Source organism: Jaculus jaculus, chromosome 2, assembly GCF_020740685.1.
Source record: "Jaculus jaculus isolate mJacJac1 chromosome 2, mJacJac1.mat.Y.cur, whole genome shotgun sequence".
NCBI lineage: Eukaryota > Metazoa > Chordata > Mammalia > Rodentia > Dipodidae > Jaculus > Jaculus jaculus.
This window is the reverse complement of record NC_059103.1, coordinates 16,733,481-16,758,344: the sequence shown is the minus strand read 5'-3', so window position 1 is coordinate 16,758,344 and position 24,864 is coordinate 16,733,481. Positions and strand designations below refer to the sequence as shown.

The window sequence follows — 24,864 nt, the reverse complement described above, 5'->3', positions numbered from 1 at the left end:
AAGTCAAACAAGGGCTAGTCCCTAGGTGTCTCTTTTCTTTGTATGGCTGTCAGTAATCCCTTGAAAGTCACGTTTTGGGGGCTGGAGAGATGGCTTAGCGGTTAAGGCACATGCCTGCAAAGCCTAAGGACTCTGGTTCAACTCTCCAGGTCCCACATAAGCCAGATGCACATAGTGGCACATGCATCTGGATTTCCTTTGCAGTGGCTAGAGGCAGGCCCATTCTCACTCTCTCTCTCCCTCTATCTAATAAAGAAAGAGTTCCTTTAAAAAAAAAAAAAAAAAAAAGAAAGTCATGTTTTGGAAGAGGCAACGACAGGAAGCAGTGAGGAGAGAATGATTTTTCAAGAGGCCTGTTTGTCTTCCTTCTGTCTGTGTGCACGTGTGCAACGGGGAAGTCGTGGACCAAGAAAGACCTGCCATGGGTGGGGCTGAGGCCGCTGGAGAGGGCAGAGTGGAGCACAGGAGAGAGGTCCCAATCAGTTCCTTAGGAGAGAGGCTGGGATGGGCACAGAAAGGATTCGGTGGGGAGCAAGAGGAGCAATCAGGACCTCTAAGGGAACATGGAGAGGCAATCAACCTAGCTCAACAGCCCCTAGGGGGTTTCCTACAAAGGCTTCTTTCCGTGAGGTTCTTTCTGGAACTATGATTGCCTCTTAGGTCCTCAAAGCTGACCACCACTCACATGGAAGAAAGAGAGAGTTAAATGAACCAAACTCAAAGCATGTACAAAGTGACAGCTCAAAACAAAGGTGCTGTGGCGTTGAAGTCCAGGCTCAAGCAAAGGCAGGAAGTCCAAGGAGGGCTAACGGGCCCAGAGGTGGGACCACTTCCTCCTTTCCTGCAACACAGCCTGCCATCCTCGTGCCCACTTCCCCAGGAGGGCTTTGTGGGGGTCTCTGAACTTGTCTATGGGTGATGTGTAAGGTCAAGCAGTAGTTCCCATGGGGTAGGGGGAGGACTACACGACTCTGATGTGTAAATCTCAATGCTCAGATACTAATTTGGGGTGAGGGTTGGGTGACCAAGTTCTACAAGGCTGAAAATGTCTCTTACCCTAAAATATTTTCTCATTCTGCTTTTGGGAAATACCGTCCATAAGAAGATTTGGGGCAATCTTACGAGGCAGTCCTTGGGAGAGTGAGACAGGAGGATTATAGGCTGGAGGGCAACCTGGGATGTATAGTGAGACTCAGCTCAAAGAGGGGCGGGGCTGAGAGAAGAGGAGGAGGAAAGAGAGTCAGAATGAGGGGAGGAAAAAGGGGGAGTGGAGAAGGAAGTACAGAGGAGGATCTGCAGATGGAGGATGGGAAGGAGAGCTGTGGGGTGCTGTCCTTGGCCCTCAGAGCCTCACAGTTGCCGTCACTACCTGCGTATGACCTGAGCAAGACTGGGCCCATCAACATGTCATCATGGATGATGAACAAGGGCAAGGAAAAGGTATCAAACTAGAAGGGTGATTTATCACAAAGAAGAAGGGGTCCAGTGTGGGGGAAGCAAAATTATCCTGTGAGGGATTATCTAGACTACATTAGCCTCTGGGTGTGCCTGAGGGATAATCTAGATCAGGCTGAGGTGGGAGAGGCCCACCTTAACTGTGGGATACACTATTCCTGGAATATTAGAGAACATAAACAGGAATGGGCTGAGCCTCAGCACCCATCTCTCTCTGCTTCCTCACTGCGGACTGAATGTGACCAGCTGCCTCACGCTCTTCTGCCAGGCCTTCCTGCCTCGAGGAAACAAACCCTTCCTTCCCTAATGTGATGAGAAGCTAATTAATACAACAATGTCTCTTTTGTTTTCGTTGTAATTTTATCTTAAGAACTTGTAAGAGGAAATCTTGTGAGGTGGTTCATGTCTGTAATCCCAGCACATGAAGGATACAGCGGGAGGAAGGGCCAGTTCAAGGCCAGCCCCAATAATACAAGGAGACCCTGTCACAACAAAACATTGCCTCCACCACCAACAAAAGCCTACCATGAAAAACACATCAAAGTAAAAGAAGAACTAGTAAGTATGAAAATTTTTTTAAAAAGTTTTGGGGAAAAAAAGCCAAGACCTAGGCTGAAGAGATGGACCAGCAGACAAGTATGCTTCCTTGAGGAGGGTCCCTGAGACTGTCTGAGTTCAAATCTCCAGACCCTATGGCAAACAGGTGGACATGCCCACATGCGCCTGGAACCCCAGACTCACAGGGGAGCAGAGACCTGAGAGTCACTGGCCTCACACGCTCCAGAATTAGTAAAAAGGAGATTCCAGCTCAAAACAGGACCAGGTGGAAGAGCGATGGTGCTGTTTACCCAGTGTTCCATACTGGTCTTTGCTGGTGAGTGACCCCTGAGGCAAGACAGCATAAAGCGTGTTCCAGGGACACGTACACACGCATACATCACACACGTGCAATGCCACATTTCTCTGTCTCTCTCACACACAAAAATTTAAAGAATAAGTCAGGACCTTCCATATCTTAGAGCCAGCACAACTATTTCCAGCACAGTTTAACACCATCCAGAAGCTAAATCCTATGTAATCCTTCAGAAAAGCTGCCCGTTCATCATCATGTTTGGTACGCTGCTGCCACCACATTCACTCAGGTCTTAGCTGAGGATGCCAAGGCTTGTGTCCTTGGTTTCCAGTCAAACCAAGATACCAACCAAAGGCTGCTCTTTCTGTCCAAGGTGGGAGGAGAAGACCACCTTTCCTTCCTATCTTCTAGTGTGCACATAGCCGCAGGCCTTCCTCACTCTGTGACACACTCTCTCTCTTCTGTTTTGAGACAGAAATGGGGGTGCTGGGTTCCTGCTATTGAGTCAGCCCCATTTAACTGGGGAAATGTGTTATTGCAACTCTGTCAACAGGACACATTCGATTGCATCACACAGCCATTTGTCTTCAGAAGGTTTTACCAATGGCCTGAGCAGGTAAATAAGCAGCTCGGTGATGCTGTAGCTAATGAAATGAAACGCAGCACCGGCACTCATGCCACACATGGAATTCATATTTATCTTCGCGGAAGGATTTTCCTTGTTGGTAAATAAGATCTGTGGTTACAAAAGCTGGATGGTGTCATGGTTGGCTTGCTTTGTGGCTTTCCAAGCAATAGAAGTGATTATTCACACCTTGGTCAAACAGAAGCTTCCTCCTCAGTACCCTCTCCAACTGCCCGATATCCTACAGCCCTCCAGAATCCTACTTTCTCCTCTAAAGAGACCCCGTCTAGGGGGTGGGGAGATAGCTTAATGGATAAAGTGCTTGATTCATAAGCAAGAGGATCTGAATTCAATCCTCAGAACCCATGTAAACCCCAGGCATGGTAGCATACTCCTGTAATCCCAGCGCTGGAGAAACAGAGAAAGGTGGATGCTTTGGGCTCATTGGCCTGCCAATCTAAGTTATAGCACGGTGAGAAACCACCATCTTGAAAAGAGGTGGGCAATGTACCTGAGGGTGACCCTAAGGTGGTCTCTCCTTTGGTCTCCACAGACATGTGCACACATGTGCAGCAGAATCTATACATATGCCTATTGTGTGCATGCGCGTGCGTGCACGCGCACATGCACACACACACACAACCATACACATTTAAATAACAACAAAATATCGAGAGAGACCCATCTCCAGTTCACCCTGGGGTTTCTCAAATCGCTTAATCCAGACTCCAAATTTATTGCTATTGAGGCAGTTTAGGGATGACATGGCCAGAAAAGTGAAATGCAAGGAATGTAATATCCTTGAGTTTGTCCTTGTAATAAGGAGTTCCCTCCCTAGATCTGTTTGTCCTTGAACTCAACCTGAGTCCCTCCCTAGAAAGAAGTCCTTCCTTAGTAGAGACATTTGAGCTCTTCTGAGAAGACTATACCCTTCCTGGAAGATTGAGATTTCTGAAACATCACTCAAAAATCTATTGGGTGATCTGTTCAGTCTTCATCCAGAACTTAGTAAAGTTCCCAATCTGGATCTCTAGGTGGGCTTCCCCATTTCCTGGAACTCCTGTTCATGCCTCCTCATGCCTTGTCTTCCTTCCCTCCTTCTTTTAAATTCTACCTATAATCCAATAAAACCTCTAAATTTTACCCTCTGGTCTATGGGTTTCAACTCATTGAATTCCTAAGAAAATCCAGAGGCCACCAACTCAATGAGAGCTTTGTAAGGTCATTGAGTTTTCTGGCTCCCTGGTTCTTGAGTTGTTGCCTATTCAAAAATCAAGAATGCCTCCATAGCATTCAAAAGACACCCCGAAATTCCAGTGTGATTATCTTCATCACCAAGTCCTCTAAGACCTTTCAATTCTACTTCATGGGTGTGATGAGGCTGACCTTAGGGCATGGATGTCAACACTCTGACACAGAACAAGCACCCAACAGACATTAATTCTTTCTTCTATCTATGTCTTTATACTTGCTTGGCCAGCTCTGGCGTCACCTGCAAACCCGTGTCCCCACACGAGCAATCACAGTTCCACCCTCATGTGTGTACAGACTTTTCTCATTTCTAGCAATTCACCTTAGCAGGACAGTGCCCTACTTTCCTCTAAAAGGTATCTCTACTATCACTTAGACTCTCAGTGAGATCAAATCCAAGATCAGTTACAAAAGTGGGATCTGATTGGCTTAAGCCAGGAAGGAGAGGAAGAGATGTTGCTGGAAACTTGCACCAAGAACCTGAGTTTGGAATCAAACAACAGGAAGATGATCCATGGGAAGTACTTATACTGGAAGTAGGAAGTAAGAAACAAAACCAAAACAGAGCTCTGAGTTATCATCAGAGTTTCTCAGATATACAGAACCAGGAGTCAACAATGCCTACCCAGTGTTCGATTCTCTTCCATGGACATAAACTATTGTCAACATTGCTACAGGGAACTCCTATTATCAGTAGCCTGAATTCACTATCACCTTGGAGCCCAGTCCTTCATAGTGCTTGGGTGTATAGGTTGGGCCAGTGCTATTGCCCATCGGAGACAGGACAACCTGTGTGCGGGGCCTCTCCGTAATCACCTTAATCGCCCAAACGGGGTTCTTCCCTGCACTGAGCCCAGCTGCCTGTGACCCAGCCTGTGCTGAAGGGCATGCCCACAGGCTTCCAGTGGGAGATCTTAGAAGCATTAATGACGACTAACATTTACTGGGTGCAATGCAGGGGAGGACATTCTTCTGAATATTTTGTATATACCCCTCGTTTTTAATGATCCTGGAAGCAGACTGTACTACTATACTCTTTGGAGGGATGAAGAAACAGAGGTGCCTAGGGGACAATGAACTTAATATGTCTCCCAACAAACAATTAGCGCTCACGGGATCCAAAGCCAGCCCTGCTGACCCTGGGCCTCCAAGTACTGCGTAAGACTGCCTTGATCAATAAAATGGTCCTGTTTGGGACTGGAGATGTGCCTCAAGTGGTAGAGTATTTGCCTAGCATGCAAGAAGCCCTGGGTTCCACCCCAATACCATATCGCCCTAGTGTATCGGTACCCACCTACAATTCTGGCACACTATGTGTGTGTGGGGAGGGGTGTGACACGATGATCAGGAGCTCAAGGTTATTCTCAGTTACATAGTGAGTGTGAGGCCAGCCTGGGCTACAAAAAAAGCCTGTCTCAATAAAAGTTCCCTTGGGCTGGAGAGATGGCTTAGTGGATAACACACTTGCCTGCAAAGCCTAAGGACCCAGGTTCAATTCTCCAGGTCCCACATTAGCCAGATGCACAAAGTAGCACATGCATCTGGAGTTTGTTTGCAGAGGCTAAAGGCCCTGGGTTTCCCATTCTCTCTTTTTCTCCCTGTCTCTAATAAATAAATAAATAATAAACAATTTTAAAGTCTCTTTATAATAAGTGTGAAGCCCTTGATTCTGTTCTTTCATTCTAATATGTACTTTCCCCACCCTTATCTTGTTTTGGTGGTTCTAGGAACTGAACTAATGGATTTTGGCATGCTAGACACCTGCTCTAAAGCTGAGCTACAACTCCAACCCTGGCTCTCTGTGACTTTAAATAGATATCCACACAATCAGGGAGGTCTTGTGAAAAGCATGCTTCCCCTTCTCTCTGTAAATGCAAACACACAAAGCCAATGCTATGGCTAAATGAGGAATGTGTTCTTCTATGGCCATGGCTTCCCGAGGATCACACTAATGCCCTCTATGGCATATTACAGTTCGAGTGAAATGAAAGGACCAATATGGCAGAGTCTCTAACCAACTGCTCACGGATAGTGAGGAAAATGAAAAGAAACAGAACGCACTCACTCCAAACTTGGGTCAAGTGTCGGCTCCACCTAATGCAATGCAGAGGCTGAGTAATTAATAAATGATTCCAGTGCTTCATCAGTGGTGCAAAAAGCACAGCCAAGCCTGTCTTAATGAGCTGGTTTAGAAGAATTTGGTATGGATGGAGTGAGGTATCACATTTTTATTCATTCATTTAATTACTCTTTGGCATGAAATAATAAACTCAAGGGGGTAATTTTCTTTTTGCATGTGTTCGGTGTGCATGCATGCTGGTATGTGTATGGGCGCACATGTGTGTGCAGGGGGCATGTCTATGTGTAGGCCAAAAGTCAACAATGGGTGCCTACCTCAGCCACTCTCCATCTTATTCTTTGAGGCAGGGTCTCTTGCTGAACCTAGAGCTCACTGACTCGGCTTGACTAGCTCACCAGCAAGCCCCAAGAACTCTCTAGTTTCCATCTTCCTAGTGATGGGAATTCAGACGTGTGCTACCATGTCTGGCATTTCGGTGAGTTCTGGGGAACCTGAACTAAGGTCCTCATGTTTGTGAAGTGAGCACTTCTCCCACTGAGCCATCTCGCCAGCTCACAAGCATTTTTCAAAAGTCGAATCCTCAAATAGGAATGATACGTGTGATAAGACATCACAGTGTAATTCATCAAGGTCATCTGGGTAGTGTATTCTCAAGCTTCCTTGCAGATCAATTTAGCCAGTGAGCATTTGCTCCTAATGTGTTAGGGGTTTGGGGCTCTGGGGAAACCAAGAATAAGTAATGACAGGAAGAAAAAAAAAAAAGAAAGAAAGAAAGAAACCTGCTGAGCTTAACAAACACCCTGTTTTGTTTTGAGGAAAACTTTCGCCACAGTAAACTTAGACTTAGTAAGCACTTCATAAAGTCCACGTGCTTCCCCGGACTTCAGTTACTTCTTATCCCTCCACATTAGCCCCTACTTCAAGATGCATTTGTAAGTATTCACCGGGTTGAGAAACTCCTAAGGAAAGAGAGAGGGCTGGGTGCTGTCAGCATTTCTGCCGTGCCCCTCACCTGTCTCTTTTCATGAAGACAAAAGAGCAGCTCTGAAAGGGAATCATTATCCTAGGTAGATATCCTTCCCAGCATCTCTTAACTCACACACCCCTTGACTTGTTTAAATAATACAGCAACTGAAGATTAAAGCTTCCTTCTGTCCGGTGACAGGCAAGAGGGGATCACTGAGGCCTCCATAATCCTTTCACTGGCACCGGGAAACACCATGTATATATTTGCATGTATTTTTTTACTTCATAATATCCTGGCAGCGTTTATTTATTATAATCCCAAAATCTTTTGCTGACATGGCAAGACAGAAGCAGAAACATTTGTAAACCTTAAATGAATCTGAAGTGGACACTTGTTCTATAAATTTTTAAAATGTTAGTTTACTCCTCAGAAACTGTTTTTACCCTTTCATCTTGCTTGCAAAGACACAGTACATAAAACACCCACTGTCTGTCCCAGCAGCATTAAAGTGGCTTCAATAGGCAGAAGGCTTTTCTGTGCAGGATAAACTCAAAAGTTCAAATCCAATAATTGGTACCTAACAGGGTAGGAAAATGTTTTAATGAGAAGTGGGGGTTGTGTCTGTTTCCTAAATGTTCTCTGATGAAACAAACGGTAAGCACACTTCTGACATTCATGGGCCTTGTGTCTACTTCCTTGCCTCAGGCCACCAGAATGCCTCTTCCTAATATCTCCTTCGCCATGCCCAGAGGCTGCAGGGAACTCAGGGCCCAGCTCCAATGCTTGATGCGGGGAAGGCAGCAGAGTATGACTCTGAAAACTTGCCCAATTTAAATTTGGCCAACCTATAATGACAGCTTAACACACCTTTATCTAGAAGCCGCATGTCTCTAAATTGTTAAGTTTGCAAGACCTTATGGTTATTAATCCACCCCAGTAATTATGAAACAATTTTAAGCAACACTTCATCCTTTCTTTCCCTCCATCCTTCTCTATAGCACATATGCCTTGCAAAGTTCTGCTTGGATGTACATCCTCGTACTGGTCTCTACTCTTTTCATACATTTAGGTCATATCAAACTGTTCCTCACTCTGGCATCTTCTTCATCTTCCTTCCATTTATTTTATGGTGCTGGGCATGGAATCCAAGACCTTTTAAATACTAGGCAACTGCTCTACCACCAGGCCATGCCCCCAGCCCCTCAATGGGGGATTCTAGGCAGGAGCTCCTCTCTAGAGAATGGCTGGAAAGTGCTCTGCTGCTGATTCTGCCTTCTTCCCAGACAATGCCCTTGAAGGCATTTAAATCAGCATGCCAGCCCAAGGGAGCATTCAGCGAGCTCTGGGCTCCACACTCGTGCTAAGTGGTTGTTTTCTGGGTTGGACGGGGGCACTGCTGGCACCAGTCCCATGTCTCTCACTGAACATGACACCTCAGATTTCACTTCTCGGCTTTGGTTTCTTCACACATCCAGGAAACCCAGTGAGAATGGATTCTTCTGTAGATTATTTGAGCTAACACAGGAAGTGTTAAAGGGAGAAGCACTGGGGCTGGAGAGATGGCTGAGTTGGTAAAGCGCTTCACGCGTGAGCATGAGGGTCTGCGTCCTCAAGCGTGTAAAAGCCGCGTGTGGTGGTGCACGCCTGTAATCACAGCAAAGGGTGGGGATGGAGACAGGAGTATGTCTGAGGCTGCTGAGTAGCTACTCTCTGTCGAATTGGTGAGTTCCAGGCTCAGTGTAAAGCCTCGTCTCTAAAATAACATGACGAGTACCTGGCGGAGGCACCTGATGTCAACCTCTAGCCACCCCTATGCATGTGTACATACGTGCATATACACTCCCTCACATATGGGTTTGAGCACGCATACATACGCATACATACCCCAAACACATACACAAGCAAAAGAAATCACATGTTCATCATGTAAATGCTCAAGATATTAGTTATTTTCCTATAGCATTCAGCATCTGAACAACTATGTTCTTCCCATGGCTAATGAGGGATTCATTATGATTAAAAAAAATCTGTATCACAAGGTTAAGACCTTGCCCTGTAGTGATAAGAAACATGAAAAAGAAATGTGCCAATGCTCTTGTAGACACATACATACACAGGGGAAGAAAAAAAACCACCAAACAACAAAAAACTCCATTTGTGCTAAGGAAAAAAAAAAAAAAAAAGTCAAGAAGGTTAAAAAAAAAAGAAGAGGCAGCAGAAGATAAACAGGGATGAAAGTTCTGGCCAGCAGCATCATTTCCAGCGTGCCCTGGTACGTCTTCGGCTTCAAGGGGGTCAGGACAAGTGCACCCCAGCAGCGCTTCCTGGGGATCTGTCACTCACACATCAAGCTCCCCTCCACTGGCCTCTTCTCACAAAGACATGCTGCAGAGGTGGAGACATCAGTATTTGTCTCGCCTGAGGTACTGCGGATGGGGAGTGGAGGAGATGGTTTTTAAAACATTAAAAAAAAAAAGAACAAACCCAGTCACCAGCAAGCAGGCTCTCCTGACCCAATTTCTGTCTCTCACTAGATTGGGCGAGGGCTTCCTTTCAAGTTCACCTCTGATTGTCAGCACAGGGTCAAAACACCCACATCAGTGAGAATGGCCCAACAGCAAAGCGTGGAAGGAAGGAAGGAAGGGAGGGAGGGAGGGAGGGAGGGAGGGAGGGAGGGAGGGAGGGAGGGAGGGAGGGAGGGAGGGAGGGAGGGGAGGAAGGAAGGAAGGAGAAGAGCAGGGAGGGTAAGCGCATACTGGCACTGGCGCTGGCGCAGAGGAAGCAGAAGGCCAGGCCTTCTCCCTGGTCTGATCTCCTGCTGGTTGCCTGAGCCTTTCCCCCTGGTTTTGTTAGGTTCAAGTGGAAACCGGCAATCAAGGTTTCTACATCTAACTGTGGGATCTAATTTTGGTTGGATCCACCATTTGTCACCAAAGCAGTTTTTGTTACATGTCCCCACACTCTCCATCTCACCTTATTTTCTCCTATACTCATTCAGCATCTTAAAAAAATATTTATTTTTATTTATTTATTTGATAGAGAAAGAGGGAGAGAGAGAAAGAGAGAGACAATGGGCACGCCAGGGTCTCCAGCCACTGCAAACGAACTCCAGATGTATGCGCCCCCTTATGCATCTGGCTATTGTGGGTCTTGGGGAATTGAACCTGGGTCCTTTGGCTTTGCAGGCAAACGCCTTAACCGCTAAGCCACCCCCCAGCCCCTACTCAACATTTAATGAGTTATAATTCTGTGCAAGGCACCAGTTCTGTTTGTCCTAACACCCTCACCATACATTGTCCAAAGAACTTACAGCCATAGAAAGGCTAATGTGGGTAGAGAACAACACAATAGGGACTGGAGAGATGGCTCCACAGTTAAAAGTGTTTGTAAAGCCTACCAGCCAGATTCAATTTCCCAGCACCCACATAAAGCTGGATGCAAAGTGGCACATGCATCTGTGATCCTAGCAAGCCTAGGACAATAGGCAAAGCCAGAGGAACCAGCTCCTCTGACATTTGTTTGCAGTCTGGTGGTTTCTATGCAGCAGCAAGTGACCCTGTCTCAAAGAAGGTACTATACTCTAATCTCCACCCATACAGCATGACACCTAACCCTCCCACACACATAAATATACATATAATTATACATTTAAAAACACAACAGAAGCTGGGCGTGGTGGCGCACGCCTTTAATCCCAGCACTCGGGAGGCAGAGTTAGGTGGGCTGCCGTGAGTTCGAGGCCACCCTGAGACTACATAGTGAATTCCAGGTCAGCCTGGGCTAGAGTGCGACCCTACCTTGAAAAAACAAACAACAACAACAAAAAAAAAGAATGAACTGAGCAGGGAAATGACAGGATTCCACGTGTACACTGGAATGGACATCAGAAAGTTCTAAGGTGGATGTAAAGGGACCGATGACCTTGACTGTGAGGAGGAGCAGGCATTGGCCAGATAGACGGCAACCTGCGGCTGCTGCCCTTGGAGAGGAAAGCCATGTGTGTGCATCAGTGAGGGATTTGATCAGCACAGTACAAAGAAGGGCGGTAGGTACAAAGTGCCTTGACTCTGCAGGAAAGGAGAGGCACGGCATGGAGATGGGGCTCACCGTACATCTTCACAATACTGGAGGTAAATCACCAGGCGGCAAGAAGGAAATGGCAGAAGAGATGGGGGCGTGGGGGAGGTGGTTAACAGAGGGAAGAGAATGGCTGGGGTAATGGAGGGACAAGAAGGACTGCAGAATAACATGGCTTTGACAACAGGAGTGAAAGGACAGCTTCTGCTTTGCCACTGAAGGGAAAGAAGAACACATGGGTAACCACTGGGACGGAAGACGGTATGGAGGAGACCTGAGGCCAGGGTGGTCTTCTGGACACCCTTGACAGGAAGATGGGATGGGATGCAAAGCCTGCACTGGTCTGATTAGGATAAGAGAAATTATAAAGGGGGAAATAGCTGATATGCCTGAGATCCCAGCACTTGGGTGGAGGCAGGAGGACGGGGCCTCTGCTGCATAATGAGTTCTAGGACTGCCAAGCCACATAAGACTCCATTGTAAGAAGCCAAACCTAGGGATGGGTCTGTAAGTCAGTTGATAAGAGTGCTTGTGTAGCATGCATGAAGCCCTGGGTTGACTTGCAAGCACTATATAAAGCAGGCATGGTGGTACACACTCGTAGTCCCAGCATTTGGGAGGTGGAGCAGGAAGAGCAGGGATTCAAGGTCAACCTTGGCTACATATACTGAGCCAGACTCGGTTACATTAGACCCTGTCTCCTCTCCCCACCAAAAGCCAAACATGAATTTTTTAGAAAGCCAAAAACAATACATAAATACACAATAGGAGCAGAGCAATACTAGCGAGGACAGTGTAAACTGGCCAATACTCAGAACCAGGAGCCCAGCCAGAGGTGGCGATCTGCGTCAGAGGCGAGGAGTGTAGGAAGTTGACTTCTGCAGCAGTTTCTCTCCTGTGCATGCCCACCTGGCTGGCTAGGAAAGCACGGGTGAGCATGTCTATGAGGCAGGCAAGAATAGGGTGTAGTTTAGTCACCTGGGACACTACTCGACTGGAGTAGTAAGCACACCCTTCTTGTATACAATGCACCTAGCCACCTGCTGGACCGCCCCCCCCCCCACTTGTTAGCAAGCTGTACATGTATTGTATGGCCTTCTCTAAACGAAGAACTCACTTTCTCCTCCCCTTAACAACCATTGTTTGTGATCAACAACTATTCAAATATGTTCTTAGATATATCCAGGGTCTGAACAGCAGAGGGACATCCAGCCTGGACTGGTTTGGGGGTGCATGAATAGCAAATAAAACTATGTTCTCTACATAAACTTTTATTTTCTTTTTTATTTATTTGAGAGAGAAAGAGAGAGAGAGAGACAGAGAGACAGAGAGAGAGAGAGAGAGAGAGAGAAGGGGCACGCCAGGGCCTGTAGCCACTGTAAACAAACTTCAGATGCAGGCACCACTTTGTGCATTTGGCTTACATGGGTACTGGGGAATTGAACCTGGGTCCTTAGGCTTTGTAGGCAAGCACCTTAACCACTAAGCCATCTCTACAACCCTCTAAATGAACTTTTAGAGAGAAACTTCTATTTACCATCTTATGTCAATGTGTAAGTGGAAATAAGTGCAATAGAAAAAAAGGCTACATAACTCAATGTCGGTCAAACTAGAGAACCACCCAAACTATGCCCCAAGCAACCAACCACCCTCCAAATCCCATAAAGAGAACCCTCAGACCACTTCCTGGTGCCTTGAGTACTCTCCACTCAAGTGGCCTGCCACTTAAGTACACATGGGCACCTTTCAATTCTTTGAGTAAGATGCCAAGAACCTGGAAAGCTCCAGAGAAAGAGAGAGAGAACAGCAGAGACATGTGTGCACACATGTCATGGATGCAGACAGCCGCCCGGGAGGCAGGGCGGACCGGGACTTCCACCGGCTTTGAGTTCGCAAGGATGTGATCCTCCCCAGAGAAATCTGGAGAAAGACTCAAGCAGGGACTGTCTACTCTTTCTCACTGGCTGTTTTTATTAGCATGTAATAGTCTACGGAAATGAAAATGCATGCATGCCTCCTGGAATGTGGGACGAATGTCTGGAAAGAGCATACCAGCAGAGGAAGGAATGCAAGGGTAGCTCTGTGTCCTTGAGGGCTGAGGGCCTGCCCTGTAATAAGAGAACTGCACTCACCATTCTGACTGGAGAAAGGATTACTCACCGTCCCCTGCTTAAACAGAAAGTAGGGTCTACCAGTAACAACCCGAGGGCCATCATTATCTTTCTGAACTGGGCTCCCACCACACGAGATGTGCTAGAATGCAGCTAATGAATTCCATGGGAGTCCTGTATGACAGCGGCAGTCCCACCTCCGGGTGGCTGAGCTCCTCTGGTCATATAGTCTCTACGGTCCTGCCACCCCTGTGTCTCGCAGAAGGATAAGCAGGGCTGATGAATTCCGTGCCGTGCCCTACTTCAGGACGCTCAAAGAAATTCTTGGCAATTTAAGGCCACTGCTGTGACATTCCCCGCATGGCTCCTTTTCCGTGAATTCATTATGTCCAACCGTAGGATCCCACAGGCCCAGGGGCTGAGAGATGGTGCTCAGAGGGGTAAGGAGGGATCTCAGCTGAACTACCTGGCCTGCTTTGCTGTTGATCAGGAAGCTTCTGGCTAGTTGGGAAGGAGTGCCTGTTCCAACCTGTACCCCCCCAAATGGAAGAGCCACTGGAAAGTGTCAGGTCAAGGAAAAGCCTCTTGTTGAAGTCATGGGGATACTGTCACAATGTGGCAGATGTGTTCTAGGATTCCAAAGAGTTCTTTTCCTTTCTCTTCTTTCCTCTCCTCTCTTTTCCCAATCCCCCTCCCCTACCCTTCTCTCCCCTTCCCTCCCCTCCCTCCTGCTCTCCCTTTGTTTTTCTTTTCTTTTCTTTTTTTTTAATTTGGTTTTTCGAGGTAGGGTCTCACTCTAGCCCAAGCTGACATGGAATTCACCTTGTAGTCTCAGGGCGGCCTTGAACTCATGGTGATCCTCCTATCTCTGCCTCCCGAGTGCTGGGATTAAAGGTGTGTGTCACCACACCCAGCTTGCTCTGCCTTTCTTTTTCTCTTTAAAACCTCATTTTATTTTTTAAATTTTATTCCAGGGTGAGAGAGAGAGAGAGAGAGAGAGAGAGAGAGAGAGACTGGGCGTGCCAGGGTCTCTAGCTACTGCAAATAAACTCTAGACACATACACCACCTTGTGCATCTGGCTTACATGGGCCCTGGAGAATCGAGCCTGGGTCCTTAGGCTTCACAGGCAAGCACCTCAACTGCTAAGGCATCTCTCCAGCCCCTCTTTCTCTCTTTCAAGGTAACTTGACATACCTAAACCCTTTGAATCACTTAGATCAGCCTAGATACAGACCTGCTTAATGAAACATCTCAGTAGTGTTTGTCAGTTTATGAAAATCATCATTAGTGCAACTGGTGGCAGGAAGGTAGAGGACCAGAGTCATCATCACTCGATTCGCCGATTTCATTTGTGTGTGTAACCATAGGTGTGTCTGTGTGTGTGTGTTCACCTGTGTGCGAGCATGGTGCACAGGTATATGGAGGCCAGAGGATACTCTGGGTGCCGTTCCTCAGGTACCCTTTCCTCCTCTCTTTGAGAAAGGCTCTCTCAGTGGCCTGAAGCTCAGCAATGTGGCTAGACTGGCTAACCAGCGAGCTCCAGCAATCCTCCTGCTATGGCTAGGATGAGATCCTGGCATGATGGTTGCACACCCTTGCTTAACGGCAGCATGACAAGAGAAGCTCGGGCCCTTCAGCCCCCCACTAACAAAACTTTAACGAGTGGCCAGGATCACACGTGTGGTGGTTTGATTCAGGTGTCCCCCATAAACTTAGGCGTTCTGAATGCTCGGTCCCCAGCTTTTGGAGATTTGGAAATTAACACCTCCTGGAGGCAGTGTATTATTGGGGGCGAGCTTATGGGTATTTTAGCCAGTGTCCCCTTGCCAGTGTTTGGCACACTCTCCTGTTGCTATTGTCCACCTTATGTGGGCCAGGGGGTGATATCCACCATCTGCTCATGCTTTTCTTTGACCCTGCCATTGTGGAGCTTCCCCTCAAGCCTGTAAGCCAAAATAAACCCCTTTTTTCCTCACAAGCTGCTCTTAGTTGGGTGATTTCTACCAGCAATGCGAACCCGACTGCAACAACACACCTGACCACTATGTGAGAGTCAGGTTTACGTACTGTTACAGTGAGAATACTCAGTATGCCAGGAGGCAACTTTCTACAGCCCAACACAGGCAGAAACAGGGGAGAAGCCACCATTCAGAAGAGCCTAAGAGGCTGCATTGCCTCTCTGAAGACCAAGACCCATGGGTGGCGAGGCAAAGAGTGACTGCTGACTTTGAAATATGGCAGGATGGTGGGAAGTCCTTTTCAAAATCCTTGTTTAGGGGCCAGGATGTAGCTCACTTGGTAAAGTGCTTGCCTAGCATGAGTAAGCCTTGGGTTCCATCCCAGGCACTGCATAAACCGGGTGTGGTGGTACATGGCCATAATCCCAGTACTTAGGTAGAGGTGGGAGGATAAAATGTTCAAAGCTGGCCGGGCGTGGTGCCACACGCCTTTAATCACAGGCAAAGGTAGGAGGATCACTGTGAGTTAGAGGCCACCCTGAGAGTACATAGTGAATTCCAGGTCAGCCTGGGCTAGAGTGAGACCCTACCTCAAAAAACCAAAAAAAAAAAAAAAAGGGGGGGGGGCTGGAGGGATGGCTTAGCAGTTAAGGCGTTTGCCTGCAAAGCTAAAGGACCCAGGTTTAATTCCCCAGGACCCACATTAGCCAGATGCACCAGATGCACAAGGGGGCGCATGCGTCTGGAGTTCGTTTCCAGTAGCTGGAGGCCCTGGCGTGCCCATTCTCTCTCTCTCTCTCTCTCTCTCTCCGTATTTCTCTGTCCAATAAATCAATCAATAAATAAAAATATTTTAATAAAAAAGTTCAAAGTTATCCTTTGCTACATAGTTCATTTGAGGATAGCCTGGTATTCATGAGGCCATTTAAAAAAAACATTCAGAAAATAGAAAATTTCAGATCCAGGTCATACTAGCCACATCCATCTACCTGTAGCTCGTGGCTACAGCTCTGCTCCCAGGGGAACATGTCAAATGTCACAGGAAGAAGTGCTAAGGACAGTGCTGTTCTCTACCCTGGATTACTGTGCTCTGTAAATCCGACCTACATCCTAGACTTGTTGAAAGCCTGTCTTTTCTTTCCAACTATTTCTGGTCCCTCCTTCACTGAGAGTATGTCTATTTGAGCTAATTTCTTTCTATTGTGAGGGGCGTCTGTGGAGAACGGAAGGAGAACTCCACCCCACGTTCTGTCAGCATTGAAAGACCTCACTGGTTGGTGGGCAGGCTGACAAGCCGTAATGTTCTCATCTTTTCAAATCTAAACTCGGCTTGAGGCCAGATTTCTGCCTCTTTTAAACACGTACAAATTCTACTACTAAAATGGAAGCAAACACCCTTTCTACTTACTCTGACAAAAGGGAAAGTGTATGCATGTATGCACGTATTTCTATGGACATAGAAGAGGAAGGAAACTTGGGAAGGTTTCTAACTGACTGACTTCTTCATCTGGCGTCTGACTCGGTTTTGCTTGAAACTTAAGACACCTGGAAAATGTGGATTCTAGCACAAATGACCAGACTCCAAAATTGCAAGCACACACACACACACAGACACACACACACACTAGAGAGAGAGACACACACAGAGAGAGACAGAGAGATGGAGACAGACAGACATACTAGGCAGGGGTAGCAAGAAAGGGTATGAGAATTTCATAATGAAACCCACTGCTTTGTGTGCTAACTTTTTTTTTTTTCTTTTTCGAGGTAGGGTCTCACTATAGCTCAGGCTGACCTGGAAATCACTCTGTAGTCTCATGGTGGCTTTGAACTCATGGCAATCCTCCTACCTCTGCCTCCTGAGTGCTGGGATTAAAGGCGTGCGCCACCATGCCCGGCTAACTTTAAAATAGAAAAGCCTATGGGAGAGCCGTGGCTCAGTGGATAAAGTGTTTGTCGTGAAAGCATGAGATCCTGACTTTGGAATGCTAGGAGTGGCAGTGTGTGCCTAAGGAGGCAGAGGCAGGGGGATCCCTGGGACTTGCTGGATAGCAAACTGGAGAGATTTAGGTTCAATGAGAGACCATGCCTCAAAAACTCAGGTGAAGAATGCTAGGGGTATGGGTAGACCTCTAAGCCTATTCATGTGCATGTGCAAACACACACACACACATACACACACACACACACTCTCATAAATATACATATATACATTCATGCACATGACACATATAAAAATGTAAACAAAATTAATAAATATAATAAATGAGTCACTCTGGTCCAGAACTTGGTCTCTAGGGCCCAGTTCAATTTCCTCCTATCTGCTTGGTGCTTACCCAGACCCCGGAAGCATCCATTTGTCTGCTCATATATCATTTTACCTGATCCTTCTCTCCAACCACATCTTCCATGAGAAGTAGCTCTCCAAACTCAGATGAGCAGAGCAGATCCTTCTTAAGCAGTTAGGTATTCTAAGATTAGCAGGCATTGCTCAGGAGACGAGAGGCAATCTGATTAAGTGTGGTGACTATATTATTCCCGTTCTCTTGAGAAACCCTGTGTAGGTCCTAGAACTTGGAATCTGTTTCAAAGTGCATGTATTACGAAGAAGTGGGCTTGGGAGAAGTCTCAATGGGTAATGTGTATGCTTCACAATCATGACAACGAGAATTTGAGGACCTTGGGCCAGAGGATGGCTTAGCTGTTAAGACACTGGCCTGCAAAGCCTAAGGAAACAGGTTTGATTCCCCAGTTCCCACATAAGCCAAATGTACAAGGTGGAGCATGTATCTGGAGTTAATTTGCAGTAGCTAGAGGCCCTGGAACACCCATTCTCTCTTTCTCTGCCAAATAAATAAATGAAATATATATATTTTTAAGTATGATGACCAGATCTCATGTTTAAAAAAAAAAAAAGTAGCACAGGGTGATATGTATCTGTTATCCCAACCCTCGAGAAACAGGAGGAGTGAACCTCTACACTCACTAGTTAGTCCAGCCAACTTGGTGAATAACAGCCCAATGAAAGACACTGTCCCAAAAAAGACAGGTGAGATTTATGAGCGATAACACATAAATCCAGGCACGGTGGCTCAAAACTTTAATCCCAGCACTTAGGAGGCTAAACTAGTAGGATCCATGTGAGTTTGAGGTCAGCCTTGGCTAATGTGAGAGTATGCCACAAAAAGAAAGAAAAGATACCTGAGGCTGTCCACTCACCTACACACACACACACACACACACACACACACAGAGAGATGCACCAGCACACACAAATATATACACACACTTATCAAAAGATATACCAAAAAGTCCACAAAGTTTTATAAATATCAAATATACCTTGGAAATAAAGGTGTGAAAAGTCTGGACACAAGCTTGTTAGGGGGAAACTAAGTCGAGCCACTGGTTATGGAGAATCCACATCAGTAATGACAACCAAGAGGTGACAAGTTGCAGGACACAGGGAGTTGTCTCAGCCCCTCCCAGCCATTTCCTCATGATGATATGGTCCATGAGACCAGTCTCTACCACTGTATTCCTGTTCTACAGGTGAGGATGGATCCACAGGACTTTGTGTCTCGTTTTCATCCACTAAATCACAGGATAAAGTCTTAGAAAAGCTGATGGATTAGATCCTCAAAACAGGCAGCTCACAAAAGATTTAGAGAGGCAGAAGCACAGAAAGTGCTTCTGGAAAGCTGGGTATGGTGGAGCACGCCTTTAGTCCCAGCACTTGGGACACAGAGGTAGGAGGATCATCATGAGTTCAGGACCACCCTGAGACGACACAGTGAATTCCAGGTCAGCGTGAGCTACAGTGAAATCCTACTTCAAAAACAAAAACAAAAATTGGAATTTAATTTTTTTTAGGTTGATAAAACATGATCTAGGCTTAGTGATCCTCAGTTTGAAACACAAACTGAAAAAGTGGGAGTTAGTGCGATATCTTAGTAAGGCTGGTGCCTTGCAAACATGAGGATCTGAGTTTGAGTCCCCAAATCCATGTAAAATGCTGGACATGGTGGTATGTGCCTGCAATTCCAGCACTGGGGAAGTGGGGAAGGGGAGACTGTCAGATCCCTAGGGCTCACTGGCAAGATGGTTTAGCCTGATTGGTGAGGTGTAGGCCAATGAGAAGATACCCTGTCTCAAAGGAAGTGGATGGCATTCTTTGGGGTCACACCCAATGTTATTCTCTGGCCACCACATGTGCAAATGTATTTACACACACATACACATCCATATATTCTTACACATACAAACACATGCATCTATAACACACACACACACACACCATGATAAGAAAAGCTTGCCATTTTATGTAGATGTTTACATTTTTAAACTTGTGCCATGATAAAAAATCATCTTAAGAATTCTAAGGAAATAACAAAACTGCCTTTGCAGGTGAGCCAGGGCCCTTACATCAAAAGATGCTCTGTGTTGCATTCACCATGGTGTCCCTGTCATGTTTTCTGAGCAGACTGACAACTGAGGGAGGAGCTGGAGGGCAACAGAGGTCTTAGATCTGGCGGGCCCACCTGCAGCTTTCTGCCTGGACCAGACACATTTGTTTTTAATGAGCAGGCTCTGGAGGGTGCGGTTAAGAATTTATTCCTCCTTTTCTCTTTCTACTTCCACACTCCCCCTGCCCCCAACCCAGAAAGCCTCCAATCACTGCCACAATGGGTCTCAAAGGTCCCAAGGAAAAGTGTTCCACCATCCCAAAGAGAACTTCCTTTGATCTTCCTTCCTTCCATTTTAACTGACTGTTTAACCAATACCACTGACCTTCTGCCTTTTCCACAACGCACACACAGCCATTATTATGATAAAAAAAAATAAAATAAAGGAACAATTTGGACTCAGTCTTGGAGATCCTAAAATCCTTAAATAAAAAAAATATATATATGTGAACCTGGGGCTGGAAAGATGGCTCAGCAGTTAAAGTGCTTGCCTGCAAAGCCTAATGACCCAAGTTTGATTCCCCAGTTCCCATGGAAAGCCAGATGCACAAAGTGGCTCATGCATCTGGAGTCTGTTTTCAGTTCCTGGAGCCTTGGGAGCACCCATTCTCTTTGTCTCTCTTCTATCTCTCTGTTTGCAAAGAAATAAATAAAGATCCTTTTTAAAAATGTGAACCTGATGATCCTTAGATCTGTAATTCTTTTCTGTTGCATGTGTGTGTGCTGTGTATATGTGTGTGTGCATGTTCATATATGTGTGGGTGCACATGTATCTGCATGTACATGGGTGTGGAGGCCAGAGGGTTGACACTGGATATCTCTCCCCAATCCCTTTCTACCTTATTTTTTTATATTTTATTTTTATTTACTAATTAGAGAGCGAGGGAGAGACAGAGAGAGAGGGAGAAACGAATGAGCACGCCAGGGCCTCTAGCCACTGCAAGCGAACTTCAGATGCATGCACCACCACATACATCTGGCCTATGTGGGATCTGGAGAATCGAACCTGAGTCCCTGGGCTTCACAGGCAAGTGCCTTAACTGCTAAGCCATTTCTCCAGCCCCACCTAATTTTTTGAGACAGGTCATTGGTCATGGATCCTCCTATGTCTGCCTCCCCGGCACTGGAATTACAGGTATGCACCATCACATCCAACTTTTACATGGGTGGTGGGGATCTGAAACCAGGTCCTCATGTTCATCAGGCAAGTGCTTCACTACCAATCCATCTCTCCAGCTCATAAATTCTTCTCTCTCTCTGCTCATTCAGTGAACGGATAAAAGCACAGGTAGCAGAGGAAGAGTGCCGCTCAGTCTCTTAAGAGCCGAGGTGCTATTTATGAAACAGCGCTGCGTGGCGAAGATCAGGCCTTCTTCTCCTATTGATGCACCTACTTAATGAGTTTTACGGTAATTGTAAACTTTCATGTTCCCTGTTTTTAAAGACCACATAAAAAACGTAGTAACATTTTAGATGTAGCTCATAGGTTTCACTACACAACGGAATAATGATTTTCTACCGCGTTCACTGTAATGTTTGTTAGTCATTTAAAGTGAGCCGAGCTTTCGGTGGAAACTGCAGCATTTGAGTGATACTCAAGATAGGTCACGTGTGACGGCGTCTACACCAGAGACCCAAGCAGGCGAACACGGGAGTAACACGCAGGCAGGATGTGGACCACATCCAAGGAAGAGACCTATCACTAAGGGTCACTAGTTCTAGTTTCATATTCTCTTATCTTTTTTTTTTTTAATTTTTTTTGTTCATTATTTATTTATTTATTTATTTGAGAGTGACAGACACAGAGAGAAAGACAGATAGAGGGAGAGAGAGAGAATGGGCGCACCAGGGCTTCCAGCCTCTGCAAACGAACTCCAGACGCGTGCGCCCCCTTGTGCATCTGGCTAACGTGGGACCTGGGGAACCGAGCCTCGAACTGGGGTCCTTAGGCTTCACAGTCAAGCGCTTAACCGCTAAGCCATCTCTCCAGCCCTCTCTTATCTTTTTTTCCAGACAAGGTTTCAGGTGTTGCTCAGCCTGAGGATGACCTCGCTTGAACTTGGGGTCTTTAGCCTGCACCTCCTGAGTGCTAGGACCACAGGCGTCCGCTGCTGTGCCCGGGGTTATGCAGTGCTGGGGGTGGAGCACAGGGCTTCCTGCATGCTAGGCAAATACTCTTCCAAGGGAGCCACATCCCCACCCACACTTTGGTTTTCTTGCGTGACTTCATTGTATGAGAGTCATCGGTGTATAGAGACTTAGGTTCAAAAGTCTGAGAAAGGGCTGAATAGGGCTGGAGGCAGGTTAATGTAAGAACCAACTGACTTTCATAACTAGAGAGGAATCGATCACACAGTTTTCTGGGTATGGTGGCTACGTACTGTTCCACACAGTGCTTGCCTCAGCTACTTTGAGGCTAAATTGAAGTCAGGTGTGGTGGGTCACGCCTATACTCCCAGCATTCAGGAGGCTGAATTAGAAAAATCACCACTAGTTCAAGGTCAGCCTCGGTTGCAGAGTGAGATCAAGGCCAGAATGGACTAGAGACAGACCCTGCTTCAAACAAACAAATAGGCAAACATAAACAAACACAGGACTAAATTCTATGTCCTGTAACCGCTACATAATGAGAGTTATGGTGGTCTGAATGAAAACTGTCCCCCATAGACTCAAATGTTTGTGATTAAGCGGCACACTAAGTACCCAGATAAAGGAGCTTTGGAGGCCTGCTGAGCCTTGCTGGAGGAGGTGTGTTGCTGCAGGCAGACGCTGCGGCTGATTAGCGTAGCCTACTGAATGTTGAGAGCCAGTGGGACCTGGCTGTTCTCTCTCTGCTGTGGACGTGTGATGCTGTGAACTGGTTGCTTTTCCTCCACCATCATAAAGCTTCCCTTTGAAACTGTAAGCTGCTTTAGGCTGGGTGTTTCGTGACAGCAATGAGAACATAACTGATACATTATTAGGTTAAAATTTTTTTTAATAATTTTAATTCAAAACATGGGTTAACTTTTAAACTAGATTTATTATTTTAAAGTAAACCTTTCTTACATCTGAGACATGGACAGCATAGGGGGAAACATGATGTTTATTTTTAAAGTATTCTCTTCTGTAGTCCTCAAGTTTTTATGTCTAGGTACATTCTTCCCCAATATAAAGAATAATCCCAGAGAGCTGGAGAGATGGCTTAGCAGTTAAGCGCTTGCCTGTGAAGCCTAAGGACCCCGGTTCGAGGCTCGGTTCCCCAGGTCCCACGTTAGCCAGATGCACAAGGGGGCGCACGTGTCTGGAGTTCGTTTGCAGAGGCTGGAAGCCCTGGCGCGCCCATTCTCTCTCTCTCCCTCTATCTGTCTTTCTCTCTGTGTCTGTCGCTCTCAAATAAATAAATAAATAAAATTTAAAAAAAAACAATAACCCCAGAAATACAGATGACAGTGAACTAAAGGGGTGGGGTGAGATAGATATGTCATGAAAAACTTTTTCTTTTAAATTCCTGAGGACCATAAGCTTCATAAAATAATTTGTCTCCCTTTAGGGAGGGGGAAGTCTGACTATTGTCCCATATCCACTAGCTCGAGGTCTGTTCTGAAAGACATGAAGTCAACCATCATTCAGCAAGTCTAGCTTGAGGAAACAAGCTTCAATCACTACCAGTGAATATCTGTTTAGCTGGACAAAAATGAATACATTTTGGGTCTTTTTGACAAGAAATATGTTTTACATGTGTGTGACATATGCATATGTGTGTGCAGACACACATGCCCCATGGATGCAAGTGTGGAGGCTAGAGGAGGGTGTTGGGTGGCTTCTCCTATTACTCACCTGTGTGTTTCCTTGAGAAAGAGTCTCTCATGAATCTGGAGCTGATGTTCTCCATCAGACTGGCTGGCCAGCAAGCCCTCAAGATTCTCTTGTGTCTACCCTCTTCAGGACTGGGGACATGCCCAACTTTGTATGTGGGTGTTGGGAATACTGAATTCAGGGTGAATCAGGCCCTCTTTCATGCTCTCATGAAAGCATCCATTATCAAAAGAGCCATTTCCCTAACTTAAGAAATATATATATTTTTTAAATAGCTACACCGGGTATGGTGGTGCACACCTTTAAGCCCAGCACTCAGGAGGCAGAGGAAGGAGGATTTCCATGAGTTTGAGACCACCCTGGGACTACATAGTGAATTCCAGGTCAGCCAGTGAGACCCTCCCTCAAAAAACCAACAACAACAAACAAAAATCAGTATAGAGACTGTGATACAATTCCTCATGACTGGTCTAAAAGAGAACTGTGAAAATAAAACATCCCATCTGGTAGCTAAGCTATTATTCCTCCCTTGGTAGATTTACTTTGGACTCATGATAATGGACACAAGGATACAAACTATTTATGCAGCTCCACTAGGTGCATATGAAAACTGGAAGAGCAGAACGTGCTGAGGAAAGACCACAGAGAGAAGGACCTATGTGGTTTTGTGGAGTCACTCCCTAACTCTGTGCTCTTGACCATGACAACTAGTCTCCATGTACCTCAATTCTGCTCCTCCCCCCCCCAAACAAATCTGAAGGCATCTAACTTTTTAAAAAATATTCTTTAATTATTTATTTATTTATTACTTATTTGTTTGACAGAGAAAGTGGGAGAGAGGGGGGGGGGAGAGAATGGGCATGTCAAGGCCTCCAGCCACTACTGACAAATTCCAGATATGTGCATCCCCTTGTGCATCTGGCTAATGTGGGTCCTGAGGAATTGAACCTGGGTTCTTTGGCTTTGAAGGCCAACACCTTAACTGCTAAGCCATCCCTCCAGCCACATCTAACTATTTTTTAAAAAGAAAATTATTTGGGCTGGAGAGATGGCTTAGCATTAAGGCACTTGCTTGCAAACCAAAGGACCTGGGTTCAATTCCCCAAGACCCATGTAAAGCCAGATGCACAGGTACTGCATGCATCTGCAGTTGGTTTGCAATATCTCAAGGCTCTGGCACACCTATTCTCTCTCTCTTTCTGCCTCCCAAATAAATAAATA

The 24,864-nt window shown here is 46.1% G+C and overlaps 1 protein-coding gene across 6 annotated transcripts in view; it reads right to left on the bottom strand.

Moving 5' to 3' along the window:
* The window catches only part of Auts2 (activator of transcription and developmental regulator AUTS2), a 1,279,269-nt gene that overhangs the window by 503,166 nt on the left and 751,239 nt on the right, over window positions 1-24,864 (bottom strand). The window lies entirely within an intron of this gene.